The 20,852-nt window shown below is 45.1% G+C and overlaps 1 long non-coding RNA gene and 7 other non-coding genes across 9 annotated transcripts; 6 read left to right on the top strand and 2 right to left on the bottom strand.

Moving 5' to 3' along the window:
* Positions 1-504: 504 nt before the first annotated feature.
* On the top strand, positions 505-578 carry TRNAI-AAU (transfer RNA isoleucine (anticodon AAU)). The gene has a single exon. It is a non-coding gene; the product is annotated as a tRNA-Ile (tRNA).
* A 443-nt stretch (positions 579-1,021) lies between these two features.
* TRNAS-AGA (transfer RNA serine (anticodon AGA)) lies at positions 1,022-1,103 on the top strand. Its single transcript has one exon. It is a non-coding gene; the product is annotated as a tRNA-Ser (tRNA).
* Positions 1,104-1,423: 320 nt separating this feature from the next.
* TRNAT-AGU (transfer RNA threonine (anticodon AGU)) lies at positions 1,424-1,497 on the top strand. The gene has a single exon. It is a non-coding gene; the product is annotated as a tRNA-Thr (tRNA).
* Positions 1,498-1,878: 381 nt separating this feature from the next.
* Positions 1,879-4,557, bottom strand: LOC124247361 (uncharacterized). 2 transcript variants are annotated; one of them, XR_006890686.1, is made up of 3 exons: positions 3,934-4,557; positions 3,475-3,548; positions 1,879-2,202 (listed from the first exon to the last, which is right to left on the bottom strand). It is a non-coding gene; the product is annotated as an uncharacterized LOC124247361 (long non-coding RNA). The 2 variants fall into 2 exon arrangements; XR_006890685.1 differs by lacking the exon at positions 3,475-3,548.
* A 226-nt stretch (positions 4,558-4,783) lies between these two features.
* TRNAP-CGG (transfer RNA proline (anticodon CGG)) lies at positions 4,784-4,855 on the top strand. The gene has a single exon. It is a non-coding gene; the product is annotated as a tRNA-Pro (tRNA).
* Positions 4,856-5,468: 613 nt separating this feature from the next.
* TRNAD-GUC (transfer RNA aspartic acid (anticodon GUC)) lies at positions 5,469-5,540 on the top strand. Its single transcript has one exon. It is a non-coding gene; the product is annotated as a tRNA-Asp (tRNA).
* A 643-nt stretch (positions 5,541-6,183) lies between these two features.
* On the bottom strand, positions 6,184-6,255 carry TRNAG-UCC (transfer RNA glycine (anticodon UCC)). Its single transcript has one exon. It is a non-coding gene; the product is annotated as a tRNA-Gly (tRNA).
* A 629-nt stretch (positions 6,256-6,884) lies between these two features.
* On the top strand, positions 6,885-6,956 carry TRNAW-CCA (transfer RNA tryptophan (anticodon CCA)). The gene has a single exon. It is a non-coding gene; the product is annotated as a tRNA-Trp (tRNA).
* The last annotated feature ends 13,896 nt before the right edge of the window (positions 6,957-20,852 follow it).

The raw sequence follows: 20,852 nt of genomic DNA on the forward strand, positions 1-20,852 counted from the left end.
GTCTCAGTCAGCAAGGTTGGGCCCAAAAGAAGTCAGTCCTAGAGTTGTTGGGAAGTACAGGATGGGTATGGGGGCAGGGAAGCACCAAGCATTAGGAGGGGCATGTGAGGAACCTGTACTATGGGAGCCCAGTCAGGGGGTCAGTGCTGTGGGTTTCCCATGGGCCAGGCCTAAGGCAGATCCTTGATCAACACCATGAGACCAGCAGGATTCCTAATTCAGAACCCACAGAATTAGGGGTTGCGGCAGCAATTATTTGGGGCGCTCAGGCATTTGGCTGGTGTTCTCCCATTTCTTTCCTGGGACCTGCTAGCTAGATGGAGAGAGAAAGCCTAGCCACACCTCTCGAAGCTGTTCAGAGGACATTCCTTCCTGTCCGTTAGGAACCATTTTCAGTTTATATTTGAGAGGTTTTGGGTGTCCTGGTTTGTTCTGAGAGAGAGGGTCTTGCCTATACTTTAGTGATACATATGTAAAGATTCGGAATAACCCACCTACCAACTTGGCCGGTTAGCTCAGTTGGTTAGAGCGTGGTGCTAATAACGCCAAGGTCGCGGGTTCGAGCCCCGTACGGGCCAGAGGTATTTTTTTCTTTTTCTTTTCCTTCCTTTCCCCCTCCACACCCACTATTACTCGGAAGGTTCTCTCCGGCGCCAGTTACCTTCTGATCGCACACCGGACCCACTTCTCAACACCTGAATCGCTAGCGCATTCCAATACGTGGAAGGGAGCTCCCTGGGCTAGGGCGGAGGGAATGTTCTTTGGTGACTGCTGCGTCTTCTCCTTTTTGGGAGCGTGTTGCTGGAGGCGGAAAGTGGAAGAATGGGGAAGATCCGGGATGAGGATCCCAGATAAGGCGGAGCGGGCGTGGGCCGGGGCCGCGACCGATTCCTATTCTGTCCTCTGGTGTTCGCACCGGCGGATCTCCTAGCCCTGGAACGGCAAAATCCCCAAATGGATGAAGTGTTTTCCGAGCAAGGAATCTAAGAAAGGCTCAAGTTGAGAAGTCTCCAGCAGCGGTGTAGTCGTGGCCGAGTGGTTAAGGCGATGGACTAGAAATCCATTGGGGTCTCCCCGCGCAGGTTCGAATCCTGCCGACTACGTGTGCTTTTTCTTCTCCGACGTGCGAAATATGTCCATTTCTGCCCGAGGTCAGACAGAAGATCGATCCTGTCCACAAGCCTGAAATTCCCCCCTCTCAGGAATCTTAAATTCTGGGGAGTTCCCCACCATACACTTCTGGCTGCAGTTGAGGTTTTTGATTTATTTCCTTCAACTTCTGGGGGAATCTCATGGATGGATGTCTGACGCCAAACGTGGCTGATGTGTCAAAATTAATTTTCTAGAACTTTGATGAAGATGTGGCCAGGCTCCGAGTGGTATATTCCTGAAGTGCAGCCGCAGAAGAGCACTTGCAAGTTGCGGCGCCGTGGCTTAGTTGGTTAAAGCGCCTGTCTAGTAAACAGGAGATCCTGGGTTCGAATCCCAGCGGTGCCTTTATTCAACACTGAAGAATTTGCTCCTCACGTTTTGCCGCTGCATCTGTACCCTCCGATGGATTTATCAATTGTTTTTATACTAGAGAACGCAAGGGTTCCAGATTTCCTGCTGAGCTGAGCTGCCTGTCCCAGGAGACCGCCGCTCTAAAAGCTCGCCCTGCAACCAGGGCGGAAATCCGGCGCAGGCCTACACCTTCCTCTCCCCAGCTTATGCCACACCCCTCTGGTGCTTGTGGGCCAGCCCTGGGGGCCACTCCGCCGCCCTCGCATCTTCCCCTACCCAGGACATCCCCTAGAACCTAAGTCGATTTGTTTTGTTTGATTCTTCACTGTATTTCTTTTGGTTTAGGGCCTCAAAATTATGTAAGTACATATAATATACTATATTTTTAATATTTTTTATTAAAAAATTTGAGGAATGGGGGGTGTCTTCTATGTGCAGTTCCTGTACCAGGCCCCTTATGTATAGTTATCTTCATTTGTCTCCACAAACTGGCAGTCAGGGTTAGGAGTTATCAGGAGATATGGTTGTCCTGGCGCCATCTGGTATCCTGCTAGAGAGTAGGGAAGCACTGGGACCGTGTCGATAGGGTGGGAGTAGAAGAGAGCACATTCTCAGTGGGGTCTCCAGAGAGCCTGGTGTGGAAGGCCAGGGCACATTTCCAGAGCACTGAAGCCAGGCTGGTGAGAGTAGAAGTAAATGCTGTGGAGAAGGAGGCAAGAGGTAGGGTCAGCGGGCCGTTGGAGGGCCTAAACCTCCTTGGAAGATAGGCGGAAAGGTCTAGACTCTATCCTTTGGCAGGGAAACCACTGTAAGAAGTCTGAGCAAAAGTGTTGGTTTGAAGGAATTGGTCTCTTGAGGTGACAAGTCAAATAAGTGATGCACCACCACTGGGACCAGGTTTCTGCCAAGCGCTCGGCTGCACGCTGTGCATAACCAAATGAATAAGGCACAGCACCTTTTCTCAAAGAGCTCATAGGAAGGAAGATGAGATCACAACACAATGCCCTGATGGCAGGGCTAGGGTGCTGGGTGAACACGGAGAAGAGAAATGGCATCTCATCCCGCCTGAGAGTGGAGAGTGGTCAGAGGAGGCTTTCTGGAGGAGGTGAGCCAAAGACCATGGGGAAATTCGCCATATGTTCTATTAAACAACTACGACGTAACAACCATTGTTCTAGGCCCTGGGAGTACAGCAGGGAACAATAAGCACAACAAAAATATTTTTAAAATTAAATTATATAATATGCTAGATAAATGCTACATAGAAGAATAACACAAGAGATTAGAGAGTATGTGTGACAGGGCTTGGTTATAAGAAATGTCAAAAACTTGCACCACAGCGGTTGTAGGAGAGATGGAGAGGAGGGGATGAATTCAAGACATGTTTAGTATGAAAAAAAAAAAATAGGTCTCAGCAACTTACAGCATGTGGAGTCTAAAGGGGAAGAAGAAACTCAGGAAGATGCCAGGATTCTGTTTTAGGGAAGGGCTGAGGGGGAGGGGGGTTGCTACCACTGTAAACAAATTCACCAAAAGTGTCTTTTCACTCTTTCCCACTCAATCTCTTTCAAACAACTGTGACTGCCCAGAGGTATACCTTAGAATTCAATCTTTCCATGTAAAGCTTTAACTCCTGTTAAAATACTTGTACCAAAGTTTAAACCATGATCAGTTGTCTACATCTTAGTTCTTGTATTCTAAAAGTGGGGTCCATGAATGGGGCTTCAGAGTACCTGTGAATTCTCTGATATTGTCAGGATTTTTCTAGGGAAAGGAACTATAGCCTTCATCATGTTCTATAAGGGATGTAGGCCTCCACCTCTGTGCAGATTAAGTGCCTGAGACGAGGTAAGAGAGAAGTGCCTAGAGACCTGGGAGAAAGCTGGGGCCCAAGAGAAGGGAGAGAGGAAATGGAAAAAGATAGGGGGAGGGTGATGCCAGAAGATCAGCCCTGAGTGCTTCTTCACTCACCTGAAAGGCTTGGGAGCTAAGAGGAAAGGATGGGCTGTTCTCTGCTGCCCTCCCCCACTGTCCGGCCAGGACACCTGGGAAAGATAAAGTGAAGGGCCAAACCCTTCACTGAAGTACCCTTCACCAAAGTATCTGTGAGGTGGGCGTTAGTAAGGGGCTGGCCCCACAAAGCACACAGCCAGGGTGCAGAACAAGATGGTTCAGCCCATAGATGCTGCCAAGGGGTCGAGGGCCGAGGCAGATCAGAACCCTCCGAAGACCACCCAGAGCAGGTACTGAGCCTGCAACTTGACCCCACCAGGTCCTGCCAGGACCCTTGGCAGCCCGCAACGTGAGAGCATGGCCAAGTGTTAAAAGCAGAGGCTCACAGAGCAGCCCAGGAGACTCTGCAAGTTCCCAGGGCCGGGTCTACTGGCCTTGGACTTTACTCGTGCAGGCGCTTGCCTCAGAGCCCCTTACCTTTTGGGGGTCTTAGGCGGCAGGTAAGAGGGTCTCCTTCCCGGACATCCTAGGAGGTAACTGGAGAGCAGAAGCTAGACGAGAGGGTAGGGGTAACCTGTTCTTAAAGGCAGGAAGTCCTGGGACCAGCGCTGGCAGGTGTTTTAGGCGTCAGGGACGGCCCTGGTCGCATTGCCTGGCGCGTCGCAGCACTCAGGCAGGTTGGAAAGACGGTCCCCCTACCCCACCCCTCCAGCCACTCCTCTCAGTGATGCCTCCTCCGTGAGTCTTCTTGGCCTCAGGAATTGCTCCCTTGCCTGGGAACTACCACGCGGTCTAGAGAGACCGTGGGCTATCGAAGAGTCTGGCCCGGGGTTGGCCCTGCCCGTCACTCCAGGAGGATGGACAGATGCAGGGACAGAAAGAGGGACTGGAGTTCACCTAGAGGTTTCTTATTAACTGTCCCCAACCAGCTAATTCCACCGCTTGTCTTCAAAGCTCTCTGCGCCGGGAGGCTGAGTCCGAGGACGGCGGGCGGAGGCGGGAAGAGTCGAGACCCCAGGTTATGGAACGGCGCGGAGACAGTGGCCACAGGGAGCGGGAACTCGGGTGCTGAAAGCAGTCCTGGAGGGCTGCGCGGGGGCGAGGCCGAGACCACTCCCTCCTACTTCCCCGACGTTATTTCCTGGGAGGAGTCGGAGCTGGCGGCCAGCGAGCAGAGAGATTCCCGGATCCCTCCTCCAGAGTATGCAGCACGGGGGCGAGTGGTCCCTGAGCGCGCGCCAGGACCGTTTGGCCTTGAATCAAGGCGCTAGGGCTGCGGAAAGTCTAGTACGACCTCTAAGGGCGTCCGCGATGGCCGTCGCATGTCGGCTCGTTGGTCTAGGGGTATGATTCTCGCTTCGGGTGCGAGAGGTCCCGGGTTCAAATCCCGGACGAGCCCTACTTTGGTTTTTGCGGAGACGAGAGCGTGCCCTAAGGTGCTTGTTATTGGAACGGCGCTGCGGAGGCTCGACTGGGAAGTGATAAGAGCGAACCGAGCGCTTCAAGGAGGAGGGCAGTAAGGTCTCTTGTTTTGAGTGGATACCCCGGTGGCAGGAAGAGGCTCACAGTGCACGGTCCTTCCTAGTGTGCCAGGAAGAACGCAGGCACCTCCAGACTTGGCCAAGACATTCACTTTCTGCTCCCCTCCTTCCTGCTGGGTGCTTCTCCTGTGCCACCAGAGCCTGGTTTCGGTTTGATTGATGCCTGTCAACCTATAGTAGTGGATGACAGGTCGTGAAATGAAGTGAGACCTCTTCAGGGTGGTGTTTGTGAGACCCCAGGGACTTTCAGGACTCAGGTCTTTGCAGCCTTGCAGCCCGTCTGTCTCTCGGTCACTCCCGCTCGTTACTACCCTTCTGGGGACTCACGCTCAGGTAGGGTCTAGAACGCGCATGGTTTTCGGGACAGCATTTCGTAGCGCTCGGAAGGACAGAATCCTCAGGAACCTTGCCGGTAGCGCGCTGAGTGAAGGTATCAGATCTAGCGTTTGGGGAGGTGCTTCGCTAGCTCAGTCCTCGTTAGTATAGTGGTGAGTATCCCCGCCTGTCACGCGGGAGACCGGGGTTCGATTCCCCGACGGGGAGTAGCACAGTGTTTGTTTTTCTTCGATGTTTCTGATTGAAATCCGTTAACTCTTGCTTCACAAAGTACCATTCCTGAGCCCTGGGATGGAGATAAAAAGAACACGGGAAGGAAAAGGAAGAGAGGAGAGGGATTTGCCCTGACTCTCAAGCTCACATCCTAACTTTCAAGTTTATGTTTTACTTCAAGTAACTTGAATTTTAAATGTGTGCTTAACCTATTATTCTCTCCATTCAGTAGGTTGATTAGCCATTACTCTCATCGTTCAATATGCTTACTAGAAGTGTTCGTTGACAATAACTTGAAAAACACAGATGGGCAAACAGCACAAAACCAACGGCCCGAGTAATCCCGCCTTCAGACTTTACCTCCGGCGCGGCGCTCGCTTTCGCCCGCAGCCGCGCGGAGACCCGGGCCCGCGCCCCGCTCCGCACAGGGCGCCAAGCCTGGGTTTTGTTTCCCTTGGCCTCCTCTCTTCTGCGTCTGTGGATTGGCGCGGCCATCCCAGGCGGAGGGTCCAGCGCGCTGTTTTCGATGAGAGGGGTGTGAGGAGTAAACCCGGCCGGGGTCGCGGGGAGCTGGCGCCTCACACAACCCTGGACTAGGCCCAGGGAAAGGGGGAAAAATTTTTTTTAAAAGCACGGTTGCGTTGGCCGGGAATCGAACCCGGGTCAACTGCTTGGAAGGCAGCTATGCTCACCACTATACCACCAACGCCGGCTAACAATACCCCTTCCTGGGATTCTTTAGGACTTAGATACGTCGGCAGAGTCGTGGCCTGGGAGATGTAACTTGGGGTCTGAACCAGAGCCCAGCAAGGGGTAAACGCGAGGAAGGCCGAGACACAACGGCTGCGGTCTGCGGGGCACGCACGTGTGAGCGGCGCTCGGCTCCCATCACCGCCGGTGCGCTCCAGTCACCCCACGAGAGACTGTGTGATTCTACCCAGTCGACAGAGGGGGAAACCAAGGTCCAGAGAAGTTAAGTGAAGGGGTTTTCTGGCAGAGCTGGGATTCAACCGTAAGATTTTCTAGGGGCCCAGATCTGCATCGACATAATGGCTCTATCATCCCCCAAAATAAATCCCGAACACATAAAATCGCTTCTCTGTTGCGTGACCTCAGTGTGTCCCAAGATTAAAGAATCGGGCCTTAAACCAAGTGCGCCCAAGCCCAATTTGTCCAGAGGAGGATGTTTAATTCCCTTGTGCGCGCGCATCTAGTCTGCTAGCCGCTCTGAGAAACACGTGGACAAAAATCTTCGGGGCAAGGTCTGAGAATCAAACTCCGCCCCTATTGCTGAAGATGTGTCTGTTCACGAGACCCGTCAAGCGGCGGCCTCCAGAAGGCCTCGTGGCGCAACGGTAGCGCGTCTGACTCCAGATCAGAAGGTTGCGTGTTCAAATCACGTCGGGGTCAAAAGGTCATTTGTTTTCCGTATCTGGATAGACTGACTCGCTGTAAGATATTTCAATAAAGAAAAAAGCACCTGCTTTTACTATATGAGGAAAAATGTGAACCTGAGTGTTTCTGTGTTTTTTTTCCTAAAGTTACATGAATTTTCCCCTAAAACAAAAATTTTAGAACTTTTCACCTTACTGTTTCCGTAAAATCAATTAAAATACTAATACCTTTCATCTCATGGATGTTTTAGGTATGCTAACACAGAAATTGTTTCTAAACAGCCCCCAATTCTTGTTCCTAAAATGTATGTGGAGCAATAAGTGTTCCGTATTGGAAAGAATGTAGCAATAATGAATAATTTTAAAGTAATAATAGTAATTTATAGTCTGTATCCTAAACCACTGTTTTAATTTTTGGCAATTTAACTTCCAATTGTGAGTGGTGTCCATAACTTTGTACTTCATTGTTTTCACTTATTGTAATAGAAATATGATTCTATAGTCCTTAGAATTATTTTAATGATTATTCAAGTTCGAGGATAATTTTGTAAATTATTAAACAGTTCTTCTAAAGGTAGACATTTTGGTTGTCTAGTTATCTGCACTTTCTTTCTTATTATTTAAAATGTTACCATGAGCATCTTTGTGCATCCTTTTTTCTATGCCTCTCTTGAATTAGGTCTATGACATAAATTCGGGAAACTCCAGGTCTGCAGTTAAAGGTTCTTTTTAGCTGTACCGCTAACTGTACTGCTGTCCAAAAGGCTTTTTCAAGCAAAAGTGATCTTTCTTTTTTTCTTTCGTTTCCTTTCCTCTTCTCTTTTGTCAATCAATTTCTGCTTTCATTATTCTTGTATTCAGAATTTCGGTCCAAAAATTTTTTTTAATGCTTTTAATCATCGCTGATGTTCTATCCATGTCAACCTGAAGGAGAACACAAGGGCATTAAATACAAATATTCTCCGACTTCTTTGCCCGGAGACCAGAAGTGACTCAGCCCGGTGTCACTAGAAGCCCGGAGCCACGTGATTTTTCCTGCTTCCATTACATTGGAAAAAACAAAGAAATCCAGGCCAGCCACCACATAGGCCGTCTTTCCAGGTGGAAGATTTCTTCCTTGATATCTCTTTCCTTAACTAACAGTGCCTTGGTTAGTGTAACAGGTTTGGACTGCTGGCGGGAAATTCAGGCCATCTCCCCGCCGGGCACCCTGCAGACGCCCGTCAAGGCTGGAATCTGTGCCTCGCCCTCCGTGGCCGCTGCCTCGCCTTCTGCCAGCACGGTCACTGCGTCACGTGTGCCAAGACCGAGGCAGACAATCCGCCAGCCTTTGCTGCAGAAGCGGTATGTGCTGGAATTCAGAACTGCCGATGATTTAACAAGGCGTCTGGCGACCTACCGCGGAAGGCTGAGGCTGGCTGTCTGCAGTCCTGCACGCCCTCGCTGCCCCCCCAAACCAGAGCACGTTTAAGGTGATACAAAATAGTAATTTTCTAAATCTATCTTTCCTTCTGCATTTATTAGTTGACATTAGTTCACAGAGAAGATCCTTCTCCCATCCTCTGAGGCCGGGTGATTTATTACTCGTAATAACAGCTAACACGGAAGGCTTACTGTGCACGAGGCACTGTGCTGAGTGCTTCGGCGATCTCACTTCGTTTAATCCCACTTCGTTTAATCCTGACTGCAGCGCTGCAGGGCAACGTAACCATGACCATTTTAGAGCTGACACTCAGAAGGATTGAGCATTTTGCCAAGCAACACATTGCAGGTGGCAGGCCCAGAAGTAAACCTGTAACTCCCAAGCTCATGGTCTTTCTGCTACATCCTGCGGGATGGTGTTTCCTAAAAGCTCACCTAGTGAGGAACTAGGTAAAGTCAGTGGCCCTCTGGAGGGAAGGATACCTGTAAAGTATGGTTTCAGGTCCAGAAGAGCCCTGGGTGTACTAGGGGTTGAATATTGCTAGTCTACAGACCAAATCCAGCCCACACACTTGTTTGGTGACTTACTTGACAACACTTACAACTCAGTAAATCTAGATTTATAGCTGCTCTTTAAAAATTGAAAGTTTGTCCATACTCAGGCTGTACTTCCACAAAGTGAAAATCAACTAGAGCTGAGTGTTGCCTTGCCCATTCAGGCGTGTACTCGCCCTTTGCCACACTCCCCTCTGCTCCCTGTCATTTTCCCGATGCTAAGCTGACCTCCAGTTATTTTACTCATACTTCACCACTTTATTCATACACCACCCTAGCATGCGTTCCAGAAACCTGGTGTTCAAAAAACTCTGGATTTTTGGTAGAGACAGCACAGTATGTTCCCACCCTGGCCCCTTTTGCTTCAAATACATACCACTAATAGACAAAATATTAAAAACCGTGAACTGAAAGGCCTAACCAGTCCTAGAATCAATTCAAAGCTTTGATGGGAGCTGATGGTACATGTCCACAGGGCTCAGGGCCTGCAGGTGGGCAGCAGCAGCAGGGGGTTAAGGTCCTATAGGGAAATAGGGACTGATTAGGGACAGGGAGCTGGAGCCAGAGCCGCAATGGGATCCCTATATCAGAAAAGGAGGTTGTAAGACCCGGCAGCTCCCTGCCTGGGGCTACAGGCCCAAAAAGGCAGGCAGCCTCAGATGTAGCCTCAAGACCAGAAAGAGGACCAACTTGCCCCCTCCTCAGTGACGTCATTTGAGATACCCTCAATATCACAGTGGGGCAGGAGCCCAAAAATACCATAACAGGACTTGATCATTAACTGGGAGCAAGAAGGTGGGTAGCAGCCATGTCCAAATTGTAGGTCAGGGAGAGGCAAACACGAAGAAGGAGAGAGAACACAAATAAAACAAAAAGATCTCCCACCCAAGATGGAGTTACAAACCAAGATCCCAAAACACACGAAGACGTTTCATGATTAGCACACAATAAATGAAACAGAGACAATGATTGGAACGTGGATTCACTCTAGATGAAAATAAGTTTATGGAGCAGTCTGACAAAGAATTTACAGTAAGTATGATTAAGATACATAAAAAGATAAATGAAGGAATACTTTCACTTAAAAATTAAATCATGAAAGAAAAATAGACAGAAATTAAATAAAATCACATGGATATGTAAATGACTAGTTATAAATCTTACACATGAGTGACAGATGTAATAAAATAAGCCTATTTTATTCTAAACTGGGCACAATCTGAGAAAGATTTAGCTATTTCAAAAATAGAACTCAAGAATTACCCAAAACACAGAACAGAGAGACAAGAGATTTAAAAAACATGAGAAAGAAAACATTGACAGTATGCTCTTTGACATCGCTCTTAGCAGCATATTTTCAAGTCCCATGTCTGACCAGGCAAGGGAAACAAAAGAAAACATGAACAAATGGGACAACATCAAACTAAAAAGCTTCTGCACAGCAAAGGAAATCATCAACAAAACAAAAAGACAACCTAACCATTCGGAGAAGATATTTGCAAACCATATGTCAGACAAGGGGTTAATATCCAAAATATACAAAAAACTCATACATCTCAACAACAAAAAAACCAACAACCCAATTAAAAAATGGGCAAAAGATCTGAACAGAGATTTCTCCAAAGAAGATATATGGATGGCCAACAGGCATATGAAAAGATGCTCAACATCATTAGCTATCAGGGAAATGCAAATCAAAACTACAATGAGATATCACCTCACTCCGGTCAGAATGGCTATAATTAACAAGACAGGAAACAACAAATGTTGGAGAGGATGTGGAGAGAAGAGAACCCTTATGCACTGCTGGTGGGAGTGCAAACTGGTGCAGCCACTATGGAAAGCAGTACGGAGTATCCTCAGAAAATTAAGGATAGATCTACCATATGATCCAGCTATCCCACTGCTGGGTATTTATCCAAAGAACTTGAAAACGCAAAGGCGTAAAGATACCTGCACCCCTATGTTCATTGCAGCATTATACACAATAGCCAAGACTTGGAAGCAACCTAGGTGCCCATCGAGGGACAAATGGATAAAGAAGATGCAGTATATTACACAATGGAATACTATTCAGCCATAAGAAATGATGAAATCTGGCCATTTGTAACAACATGCATGGTCCTTGAGGGTATTATGCTGAGTGAAATAAGTCAGAGGGAGAGAGTCAAATATCATATGATCTCACTCATAAGTAGAAGATAAAAACAACGACAAACAAACACATAGCAACAGAGATTGGATTGGTGGTTACCATGGGGGAAGGGGAGGGAGCAAAAGGGGTGATTAAGCTCACATGTTAGAGGATGGACTATAATTAGTTTTTGGGTGGGGAACATGATGTAATCTACACAGAATTCGAAATATATTACGATGTACATTTTGAAAGCTTATCATCTGAAAGTTATATCTGGAAGTTATAATCCAATGTTACTACAATTAATTAAAAAATTAAAAATTGAAAAATTAAAAACTTGAAAAGTCAACTAAAAGATGTGGAGGATAGAACTAGAAGCTATGATATACCCCTAAGAGGAGTTTCAGAAAAAAAGACAATGGAGGAAAATGATGGAGAAACAGTACACATAGACTTAATTCTTAAAATTTTACACTGGAGCTTCACCTGTGTGTCTTTTATTTCATTAAAAAAATCAGGAGCAAATATGGCAAATTACATTAAGATTTGAATAATTGAGTAGTAGTTACACAAGTGCTTTTAAACAGTATTCTTGATATTTGAGCTATCTCATAATTTTTTGAGGCAAAATACACTTAACATAAAATTTACCATTTCAACCATTTTAAAGTGTACAATTCAGAGGTTTTTAGTATTTTCACACAGTTGTGCATCAATCACCACTATTTAATTCCAGAACATTTTCATCACTCCGTAAAGAAACCCTGCACTCACTGGCAGTCCCTCCCCACGCTCCCTCATCCTTGGAAATCAGTACATAATCTTTCTCTATGGATTTGCTTATCCTGGATATTTCATATAAATGGAATCGTACAATATGTGACCTTTTGTGTTTGGCTTCTTTTACTTGGCACAATGTTTTCAAGGTTCATCCACGTTGGCTGTAGCATGATCAGTACTTCATTTCTTTTTATAGCTGAATAATATTCCATTGTATGGATTTACCTCATTTTGTTTATTTATTCATCAGTTGATGGACACTGCCCATCTCTGTCTATTCCCCCTTCCCTATACAATGGAATCCATATGGCAACAAAAATGAATGAGGTATATTTGACTGTGTTAATGTGGGAAAATGTCCAAGCTAAATTGATAGATTAAAAATGGGATAACCATGCATGCATTATTCCATTTACACAATTTTTTATTGAGGTATAATCTACATATAACATTATATTAGTTTCAAGGTACAACATAATGATTCAATATTTGTATATATTGCTGCACAATTTTTAAAGGACAGACATTGACTAATATGTCCATAGGAAAGTTCTGGAAGGGTATAAGAGAAAATGTTAGCAGGAGTTACCTCTGGTTAACTGCTCTGGTTGGAACTGGGGACTTTCAATTTCCTCTTTACAGTCACTCTGAATTTTTTGTTTGTTTGTTTGTCTGCATGAATCATTTTGATAACAAAATACACACACACACACACACACACACACACACACACACGGAAGGATTCTGAAGTGACACGTAAGAACCTAATGAGAGTAGTTGTTTCTGGGGTTGGGAGCAGAGGACAAGGCAATTAGAGTTGGTAGAGAGACTTTTAACTAACCTGTGTAAATTTTATCATGTTCATGTATATTTAAGAATCAGTACATCAACAATAAGGATAAGTCTCACAAACAATGTGGAATGGGAGAAGTCAGACAGAAGAATATATACTGTATTATTACATTTGTATAAAGGTCAAAGCAGGCAAACTAGTATATGGGTTAGAAGTCCGGATAGCAGTTACTCTCGGGAAAGGTAGTGACTGGAAAAGGAGGGTGAGGGGCCTCGTGAAGTCCTGGAAGCGTTCTGTTTCTTGATCTGGGTGCTGGTTACACAGGGGTGTTTGGTTACAAAAATTCATCCAGCTATACCTTTTCTGTTTGTAGACTTCAATAAAAAGTTGGGGTTTTTTTACCCCAGGACCAGATGGCTTTCCTGGGGAATTCTACCAAACTTTCAGAGAGGATTTAATACCTATCCTTTTCAAGCTATTCTAAAAAATTAGGGAAGATGGAACACTTCCTAACACATTCTATGAGGCCAACATCACGCTGATACCAAAACCTGACAAGGACACCACGAAAAAAGAGAACTACAAGCCAATATCACTGATGAACATAGACGCAAAAATTCTAAACAAAATTTTGGCAACCAGAATTCAGCAATTCATCAAAAGAATCATACATCATGATCAGGTGGGATTCATACCAGGGACACAGGGATGGTTCAACATCCGCAAATCAATCAACGTGATACACCACATCAACAAACTGAGGAATAAAAACCACATGATCATCTCAATAGATGCAGAGAAGGCATTTGACAAGATCCAACAGCCATTTATGATAAAAACTCTGAACAAAATGGGCATAGAAGGAAACTACCTCAACATAATAAAGGCCATATACGACAAACCCATAGCCAACATCATACTCAATGGGCAAAAACTGAACCCCATCCCCCTGAAAACAGGATCGAGACAAGGATGCCCTCTATCACCACTCTTATTTAACATAGTACTGGAGGTCCTGGCCAGAGCAATCAGGCAAGAAAAAGGAATAAAAGGAATCCAAATAGGGAGGGAAGAAGTGAAACTCTCGCTGTTTGCAGACGACATGATCTTATATATAGAAAACCCCAAAGAATCCATTGGAAAACTGTTAGAAGTAATCAACAACTACAGCAAAGTTGCAGGGTATAAAATCAATTTGCATAAATCAGTAGCATTTCTATACTCCAGTAATGAACCAACAGAAGAAGAACTCAAGAACACAATACCATTCACAATCGCAACAAAAAGAATAAAATACCTTGGGGTAAATTTAACTAAGGAAGTGAAGGACCTATATAATGAAAATTACAAGGCCTTTCTGAGAGAATTGGATGACGATATAAGGAGATGGAAAGACATTCCATGTACGTGGATTGGAAGAATAAACATAGTTAAAATGTCCGTTCTACCTAAAGCAATCTACAGATTCAACGCCATCCCAATCAGAATCCCAATGACATTCTTTACAGAATTAGAACAAGGAATCCTAAAATTCATATGGGGCAACGAAAGACCCCGAATTTCTAAAGCAATCCTGAGAAAAAAGAACAAAACGGGAGGCATCACAATCCCTGACTTCAAAACATACTACAAAGCTACAGTAATCAAAACAGCATGATACTGGTACAAAAACAGGTGCACAGATCAATGGAACAGAATTGAAAGCCCAGAAATAAAACCACACATCTATGGACAGCTTATCTTCGACAAAGGAGCTGAGGGCATACAATGGAGAAAAGAAAGTCTTTTCAACAAATGGTGCTGGGAAAACTGCAAAGCCACATGTAAAAGAATGAAAATTGACCATTCTTTTTCACCATTCACCAAAATAAACTCAAAATGGATCAAGGACCTAAAGGTGAGACCTGAAACCATAAGGCTTCTGGAAGAAAACGTAGGCAGTACACTCTTTGACATCAGTGTTAAAAATATCTTTGCGGACACCATGGCTTCTCAGAGAAGGGAAACAATAGAAAGAATAAACAAATGGGACGTCATCAGATTAAAGAGCTTCTTCAAGGCAAATGAAAACAGGATTGAAACAAAAAAACAACCCACTAACTGGGAAAAAATATTTGCAAGTCATATATCTGACAAAGGCTTAATATCCATAATATATAAAGAACTCTCGCAACTCAACAACAAAACATCAAACAACCCAATCAAAAAATGGGCTGGAGACATGAACAGACATTTCTCCAAAGAAGATATACTGATGGCCAATAGGCACATGAAAAGATGCTCATCATTGCTGATCATCAGGGAAATGCAAATCAAAACTACACTAAGATATCACCTTACACTCGTTAGAATGACAAAAATATCTAAAACTAATAGCAACAAATGTTGGAGAGGTTGCAGAGAAAAAGGAACCCTCATACACTGCTGGTGGGAATGCAAACTGGTGCAGCCACTATGGAAAACAGTATGGAGATTCCTCAAAAAATTAAAAATAGAACTACCATATGATCCAGCCATCCCACTACTGGGTATTTATCCAAAGAGCTTGAAGTCAGCAATCCCAAAAGTCCTATGCACCCCAATGTTTATTGCAGCACTGTTTACAATAGTCAAGACCTGGCAGCAACCTAAGTGTCCAGCAACAGACGAATGGATAAAGAAGATGTGGTACATATATACAATGGAATACTACTCAGCTGCAAAACAGAACAAAATCATTCCATTTGCAATAACATGGATGGACCTTGAGAGAATTATGTTAAGTGAAATAAGCCAGCGAGAGAAGGATAATCTGTGTATGACTCCACTCATATGAGGAATTTAAAATTATGGACTAAGAACAGTTTAGTGGATACCAGGGGAAAGGTGGGGTGGGGGGTAGGCACAAAGGGTGAAGTGGTGCACCTACAACACGAATGACAAACATTAATGTACAACTGAAATTTCACAAGATTGTAACCTATCAATAACTCAATAAAAAAAAAAAGCTGGGGGGCTGGCCCCGTGGCCGAGTGGTTAAGTTCGCGCGCTCCGCTGCAGGCGGCCCAGTGTTTCGTCGTTCGAATCCTGGGCGCGGACATGGCACTGCTCGTCAGACCACGCTGAGGCAGCGTCCCACATGCCACAACTAGAGGAACCCACAACGAAGAATACACAACTATGTACCGGGGGGCTTTGGGGAGAAAAAGGAAAAAATAAAATCTTTAAAAAAAAAAAAAAGTTGGGTTTTTTTTTTAAAGATTGGCACCACAGCTAACAACTGCTGCCGATCTTTTTTTATTTTTTCTGCTTTTTTCTCCCCAAATACCCCCAGTACATAGTTGTATATTTTAGTTGTGGATCCTTCTAGTTGTGGCATGTGGGACGCCACCTCAGAGTGGCCTGACGAGCGGTGCCATGTCCGCACCCAGGATCCAAACCAGCGAAACCCTGGGCCACTGAAGCAGAGCGCATGAACTTAACTACTTGGCCACAGGGCCGGCCCCCAATAAAAAGTTTAAAAAATGCATCAAAGGTGTAGTGTACAGGTTTGTTGTCTGGTCACCTGGGGAGGGGCACTGTCCTTGCTGATCCAATCTGTGAGGACACATAAAGGGACCTGGACAGGGCCTCAGGCCTCAGTCATTGTGGCAGGAACGCATTTGGTCCAGGCCTGTGGTTTGTACCAATGAGCAGCACTTGGGCCCTGTTTGCCAAGAACAAAGGTCAGCAATGATGTTTGACCTGGGGATGCTCGGGGAAGTCTGGAGGGAGGGCAGCCTTGTCTTGCTGCACCTACTTAATTCAGCAGCATTGCCTCAGGTTTACCTTAAGGAGAACAACTTAGTGGGAAGATGTGGGGGGTATTGGCCAGGCTTCCCTAACAAGCCCCTTCCAGACCCTTCTGAGTCTACTCCTCACTCCTGGAAGGGGCATATTGGCTGACGATGAGAATGCTTGTCTTGAAATTTCTTCTTCGGAGATTAAAGAGGCTGACGTCTGTGCCTCACAAACATTATAGTATCCTAGCCATCCTGCCTGACCTTTGGAACAAGAACCATTCTGACCTTTCCCAGTCGCGGCAGGAGAACAGTGACAGTCGCCCCTCACTGACACCTCTCGTTAGTTGGCCAAGTAGCCAGAATCCACATCTATCATGAAGTGGGAAGCAAAACGCAAAGCAAGAGGAAAGAAAAGAATTACATTCAGAGGAAATTGCTAATTCCCATCATTATAAACTCGGGGCATATCTGCAAGAGAGTGGGTTTTGAGCGTGCCTGACCAAGGAGAGCAATGCATAATTTTGGGCGGGGCTGCATTTATGGCTACCGATATAGATTGGTGGTATTCAAAGTGTGGTCCACAGACTCGTGCCATTTCATGAACTGTTTCTTACAAGTCTGGGATGAGTACAGAATTTGAGAGTAAGCATTTAAAAGCTCTTACAGCATTTGTCAGAGTATATGACAAATATACTTTTATATATGTTGATTATAACAAAAAATGCGGGATTGTAATTTTTATATTTTTTAGTTTTCGTTTTTCATGGAATTCATTTTTATTTATTTAATAATAGTATTGATCTGTGATAGGTTGAAAATAATCAAGACTGGCCCTTGGGCTGGCCCCCTGGTGGAGTGGTTAAGCTTGTGGGCTCTACTTCAGAGGCCCAGGGTTTGCTGGTTCGGATCCTAGGTGGGGACCTACACACCACTCATCAAGCCATACTGAGGTGGCATCCCATATAGAAGATCTAGAATGACTTGCAACTAGGATATACAACTATGTGCTGGGGCTTTGGGGAGGAAAGAAAAAAGAGGAAGATTGGCAACAGATGTTAGCTCAGGACCAATCTTGCTCACACACACACACACACACACACACACACACACAGACTGGTGCTTCCCCACAGATTGTTTGAGAAGCACTGGGTAAACAACAGAGGTTTTGTTCACTGACCTGAACAGACAGCTGATAGTTGCCTAGCTGATAGAACAGATAGTTTTTGTTTTGCTTTGCTGTTCATGAATAATACAAATCCAGATTTTACACTGGCCCATCAAATATTCCTGGAAGGCCAAATATCTTCTAACATAACGTGCAAGCGAGAATTTAAAGACTCCAGAGGCCAGAGATACTGTATTGGCTCTATCAGGCATATCCCACCCATGCACTATATCCCCTTAAAGGTTCCAGAAAAGTCTCCTTTCACTAGATCTTGAGGAATAAAGTGTACTGCAAGTGATAGAATTTTTATAAAGCTCTTCATTGGCTGGTCCCTCTATGCCAACGATGTGGATAAAGGTGCCACAATTGAAACGGGCTGCCTGACCTTGGGAAGTGGGGTTAAGCTCACCCTAAGGGAAGACAGTGTACCTCCAGAAGCAAAATAATTTTCACAAAAGGAAGCAGGATGGCCATGATCATCAAATCTCTGAGGATCCCTCATCATGCACAGATCTCTGACTTTTTAAACTAACATGGGCTCCGCAGAATGAAATTGTAAGCCATTGTGGCACACACCTATTTCTACCGCCACACTCCCTTGCAGCTTAACTGTAGCGGCTGGAAGAGATATTCACTTTACCAGCCTCCTTTGCAGTAGTCATGTGACACAGTTCTGGCCAATGAGAAATCTATTGGGTGCTTGCAGAAAGGCTTCTACTTTTCCTTATAAAAGAGACAGAGACAGTTGGCAGCCATCTTGCAGTCATAAGGGAAATGCCAAGAGAATCACAGAGAGCCCAATCCAGATCTCTAACACTGGTCACTAATGAACTACCTACTTTCTGATTTCTTGTTACAGAAGAGAAAATAGGTTCCTATTGTTTATGCCATTCTTAACTGACTTTTCTGTTACTTGCAGCCGAAAGCATTATGAACTGATCTAGAAACCCATAAGGACTTATTTGATCTATATTTGGTTGAATCATACGAAGTTGGTATCTTTTGTAGGTCAAAATAATTGACTATCAGCAGTTTTGCATCATTCAACCTAAATAACTAAGAACACTCTAGGTCTGTAGGTGTGTGTCAGTTAGCATGGTGAAAATTAATAAAGGGAAACCTCATTTAAATTAGAGTCTGGGGGCTGGCGCAGTGGCCTAGTGGTTAAGTTTGGTGGGCTCCACCTTGGCAGCCTGGGTGGGTTCTGGGAGTGGACCTACACACTCCTCCATGGCCATGCTGTGGCAGCGACCCACATACAACATAGAGGAAGACTGGCATGGATGTTAGCTCAAGGCAAATCTTCCTCAAGCAAAAAGAGGAAGATTGGGGCCAGCCTCGTGGCTGAGTGGTTAATTTCGCGTGCTCCGCTTTGGCGGCCCAGGGTTTTGCCAGTTCCAATCCTGGGCACGGACATGGCACCGCTCATCAGGCCATGCTGAGGCAGCATCCCACATGCCACAACTGGAAGGACCCACAACTAAGAATATACAACTATGTACTGGGGAGCTTTGGGGAGAAAAAGGAGAAAAATAAAATCTTAAAAAAAAAGAAGAAGAAGAAGATTGGCAACAGATGTTAGCTCAGGGTGGATCTTCCTCAGCAAAAAAAAATAAATTAAATTAAATTAAATAGTCTGGAGGCCAGAATATAGTCTTGGGAGCTCTCGCAGTACCATTCAAGGTCAATTACAAGTACAGGAAAGATTGTCAATTGCAGACCCCAACAGAAAGAAGTCTTCCACAGGAAGAATCATCAATCACAAACCCCAGCAGGAAGAAATGAACATTTCACCTGAAACAGAAATTGACTACCCCAGCAACTCAGCCAATGAGAGAAACTACTCAGAACTGTTGCTTTTCTCTAAGGGACTTTCATTTAAAACAACCCCTCCCAATTTCCTCCTTTTTCCCTATAAAATAGTGTTCCTCTTCTCTGATTGTTGCACTTGCCTATGGTTTTTGCTATAGCTTGCTTGTCCCAACTTGCAATGCTTTGCTGTTCCCAAATAAACCCATTTTGCTGGTAAAATAACTGGCTGTGTTATTTTTTAGTTTAATAGTATGCTTTGGACAGCAAATAACAGAACTCTTAATGCGTTAGGGAAGGAAAACTCTTGGCTCATTTAAGGAAAGTGCTGAAATAGGCATCCAGAGGCCCACAGTGTCATCAAGGTCTCCGGTTCTTCCCAGGCCTCTCTTCTGCCCTCTGCAGGGTCAGCTTCATTCTCAGCTGCTCCCTTCAGGACCGCCAGCAGCACTGAGGGCTGCGTGCTTCATTGTCCACTTCCAGCAGGAGAAAAGGAGTTTCTGCCCAGCATTCTGGACATGAATCCTAAAATTCCCACTAACTGGCGCACTTGAGTTACATGTGTATCCCCAAACCAGTGACCATCATTCTGGAATAAAAGGTCCTGACTGCTGTAAATCAAACAAGATCCACTCCTGGGCCTGGGATGGGGTCAGCTCCCTCTCAGACCCGCAAAACTCTAGGTGCTTTCAGGAAGTGGGAATCACTTGGAGAAGGGACGCTGACTACATAACCACAATGTCCAGTACAATAGGTCTCCATCAAGATAGGGATTTGGGGCCAGCAGCAACAGAAACCAACAACACAGAATGGGGAGACAGGTGGTTCCCCAAAGCAAAGTTAGGATGTTATTATTCAAAGGAATAGGAAGGGTACTGGACGCGCAATACTTGCAAATATCCACTAGTTATTTCATAGAAGGTCCCAAAATGGATTCATTTAACCCAATAGTAAAATTTGGGGTCAGAAAGAGCAGAGAAGAAGGGAGCATGGCAGGAAGGAGAAATGTGACAGTCAGTCCAAACAATGTGGCCTTGGTCCGCTGGTGGAAAACTCCTACTAGAGATGTGAGTGAAAGACTTTATAGAACAAAATAGTAATGACACAAGAATAAGCACACATGCAAACAAACAGTGTAACAGAATAGAGAGTCCGGAAATAGATCCAACTATCTACGATGATTTATTATATCAAAGGTAGCATTTAAATTCCGCTGGGAATGGTAGTTTGTTTAACAAATGGTGCTGGCATAACTGGCTGTCCATCTGAAAGAAAACAAGTTATATCCTAGTCCATATACATAAGGATAAATTCCAGGTATGTTAAAATTTTAAATTTTTAATAAAAAAAAAAGATATGAGAATCACGGGATAAGGTGAACTCTCCTAATCCGGAACCCAAGCGTGCCCCGGCTGGCATTCCGCCTCTTCGATTGGGCCCTTCGAGGGCTAGGTCATTGGACATCCAGCCAATGAGGATTGGGCATGTGC

Source organism: Equus quagga, chromosome 11, assembly GCF_021613505.1.
Source record: "Equus quagga isolate Etosha38 chromosome 11, UCLA_HA_Equagga_1.0, whole genome shotgun sequence".
Classification (NCBI taxonomy): Eukaryota; Metazoa; Chordata; class Mammalia; order Perissodactyla; family Equidae; genus Equus; species Equus quagga.